This window comes from Chrysochloris asiatica, unplaced genomic scaffold (assembly GCF_000296735.1).
Source record: "Chrysochloris asiatica unplaced genomic scaffold, ChrAsi1.0 scaffold00094, whole genome shotgun sequence".
In the NCBI taxonomy this organism is placed as follows: domain Eukaryota; kingdom Metazoa; phylum Chordata; class Mammalia; order Afrosoricida; family Chrysochloridae; genus Chrysochloris; species Chrysochloris asiatica.
Genome location: NW_006408612.1, coordinates 11,147,592 through 11,150,820, shown reverse-complemented (window position 1 = coordinate 11,150,820; position 3,229 = coordinate 11,147,592). Strand labels below are relative to the sequence as shown.

Below are 3,229 nucleotides of genomic sequence, written 5' to 3'. Positions count from 1 at the left end.
GTCCATGATAGCAAAGTATGACCTTGAGTATACCTCACCTGAGTAGCGAGACCCTCTCAAGAACAGATTTGACAAATTGACTAGTAATGACTGAAGACAAGACGATGTGGGATGACATCAAGGACATCAAACATGAAGAAAGCAAGAGGTCATTAAAAAGACAGGAAAGAAAGAAAAGACCAAAATGAATGCCAGAAGAGACTCTGAAACTTGTTGCAGAATGTAGAGAAACTAAAGTAAGAGGAAGAAGTGATGAAGTAAAAGAGCAGAATAGAAGATTTCAAAGTAGCTCAAGAAGACAAAATAAAGTGTCATAATGTAATGTGAAAACCAAAAGGGAAGGATGCTAGCGTATCTGAAGCTGAAAGAATTGAAGGAAAAATTCATGCCTCAACGTGCCATATTGAAAGATTCTATGAATATTGAATGATGCAGGAAGCATCAAAAGAAGACAGAAGGAATGCACAGTCAATGTACCAAAAAGCAGTGGTTGATGTTCGGCCATTTCAAGATGTAGCATATGATCAAGAATCCATTGTGTTGATGGAAGAAGTCCAAGCTGAACTGAAAGCACTAGCAAAAAACAGGGTTCCAGGAATTGACGAAATACCAATAAAAATGATTCAACAAACATGCAATGCTGGAGATGTTCACTAGTCTATGCCAAGAAATTTAGAAGACAGCCACCTGGCCACAGACTAGAAGAAATCCATGTTGTACCCATTACAAAGAAAGAGGACCCAGTGGAATGTGGAAATTGTGGAACAATATCATTAATAGCACACACAAGTAAAATTCTTCTGGAATTAATTTAAAAATGGTTGCGGGGGGGTGGGCATTGCCAGGGAGCTTCTAGAAATTCAAGCTGGATTCAGAGGACAATGTGGATCAAGGGATATTACTGCTGGTATTAGATGGAACTTGGCTGAAAGCAGAGAATACCAGAAAGATATTTATCTGTGTTTTATTGACTATGGAAAGGCATTCAACTGTCTGGATCATAACAAATTATGGATAACACTGAAAAGAATGGAGATTCCAGAACACTTAATTGTGCTCATGAGGAACTCGTACATAGACCAAGAGGTACTTGTTCAAATAGAACAAGGGAATACTATATGATTTAAAAATCAGGAAAGGTATGCATCAGGGTTGTATCCTTTCTTCATACTTATTCAATCTGCATGCTGAACAAATAATCCAAGAAACTGGACTATATGAAGACAAATGTAACATATAATGCTTGAAGAAAGGCTCATTAACAACATGCAATATGCAGCTGACACAATTTTGCTTGCTGAAAGTGAAAAGGACTTGAAGCACTTATTGATGAAGATCAAAGACTACAGCAAAACATAATGAAAACAAAAATCCTCACAAATGGGCCAGTAAACAGCATCGTGATAAATGCAGAAAATTGTCAAGGATTTCATTTTACTTAAGAAAAGACCAAAATGCCAAATCAATGCCAATAGAAGCAGCAATCAAGAAATAAAAGGACATATTAAATTGACCCAATCTGCTGCAAAAGATCGCTTTAAGGTGTTAAAAAGCAAAGATGTCACTTTGAAAATTAAGGTACACCATGATATTTCCAGTTGCCTCATAAGCATGCAGTATCTAGAAGAACTCAGAAAATAGGTAAGACCAAGAAAAGAAGGAAGGCCAAAGAAGAATTGATGTCTTTAAATTTTGGTGTTGAAGAGAAACACTGACTGTCAGAAGAACATCTGTCTTGGAAGAACAGCCAGAATGCTCCTTAGAAGCAAGCATGGGAAAACTTTCTCTCACTTTGGTCATGTTATTAGGAAGGACCAGTCTCTGAAGGACATCATGCTTGATAAAGTAGAGGGTAAGTGAAAAAGAGGAAAACCCTCAATGAGATGCATTGGCCGCCACAATAGGCTCAAAGGACCAACTGTGAAGAAGGCATACAGGACCAAGCAGAGTCTCATTCTATTGTGCACAGGGGTACGTACTATGTGTGAGAACTGAATGTACGGTATCTAATAGCAACAAAAACCCAGCTCTGCTTTTGGTTTTTTAAGCTTGTACAAAACATGTTCTCCTATATGTAGCTTTTCCTGTTTATGAATTTACATTATTAATATTAAAAATATTATTTCCTAATGCACAAAAATTTGAACAAATAGTTTCCAGGCTATGTATTTGTCCAAAAATGTCACAGGTTCTGCTTTTACACTTCTATAATTTACAAAAAGAATGTGGATTATTTAGGCTTATGTTATTGTTCTGAAATATATCCCAGGTTATTAAAGAAAACTTTTTGAAGACGCTATATCCTTATGTGTAGTGTGAAAGAACTGTCATAAGGCATATGGGCACCCGAGGCTTTCTTATAGACCATGAGTGAGAAACAATGGAAAATTTCTCTCCTCCTTGAAACTATCAGAGTTTATGGTAGCACTATTGCAAATACAGGAACTTCTTTAAATAAGCAAAGTAAAAGTGAATCTCATAATGAGATTGTGATAAATTGCCTGGCAACAGAGTTATAAAAAATACTTAAATTAATTTTGGAATCATTAAAAAAAAAAAATACATATTCTTACCTTGCACTTTGGGGTCTAAGTGCTCCAGGTTGGTTTTATGGTAAAAGCTGTTTGCAGTGGTTTGTCCTCATATGTCTGCAGCTTTTCTCCTTGGGGACACAGTTGATTGACTGTGCTGGGGCTTCTGGGTAAATTATAAGTGACTCCTTAATTCCCTTGTCTTGCTGCTTTGCTAGCAAGGAGCAGAGCTGAAAAAGAAAGACTACAGTCACATAGGGCATCTCCACAGAACCTGCAAGAGTCCCACTGGGAGACTGTCTGTGGTCAATCTGAAAATTCCTTCCAATTTGTCAGTTGTAAGAGTCAGTTTCGAGCCATAGTAACTCTGTAGAGGGTTTCTGAGTATGTAAATCCTTATGCGAAAAGAAAATCTCATTCCTCTGCAGAGCAGCTAGTGGGCTGGAACTGCTGACCTTGAGCTTAGCAGTCTAGTGCTTATCCTACAGTAGCCACAGCAATCCCTAAACTTCTCCAACAGGGTCATTCATTCACACATTCAGAAGGTAGCTTTAATTTGATTTTCAAAAAGGCTGTTTCTCTATTTTTGTTTTTCTTCTTTTTTGCTTATGACAAGCAACAATAACAACAACAACATCTATATCTATGGAGTCCTGGCGTAGCACCATAGGATGTCCTGGAATGCTAACTACAAGATT

At 37.4% G+C, this 3,229-nt stretch overlaps 1 protein-coding gene across 3 annotated transcripts in view; it reads right to left on the bottom strand.

Annotated features, from left to right (window-relative positions):
- The window catches only part of OSBPL6 (oxysterol binding protein-like 6), a 133,018-nt gene extending 130,258 nt beyond the window's left edge, over positions 1 to 2,760 (bottom strand). For all 3 annotated transcript variants that reach the window (XM_006866685.1, XM_006866683.1, XM_006866684.1), the window contains exon 1: positions 2,574 to 2,760. The gene's annotated coding sequence lies outside the window, so the exon portion shown is untranslated. The remainder of the gene's footprint in view (positions 1 to 2,573) is intronic.
- Positions 2,761 to 3,229: the final 469 nt, after the last annotated feature.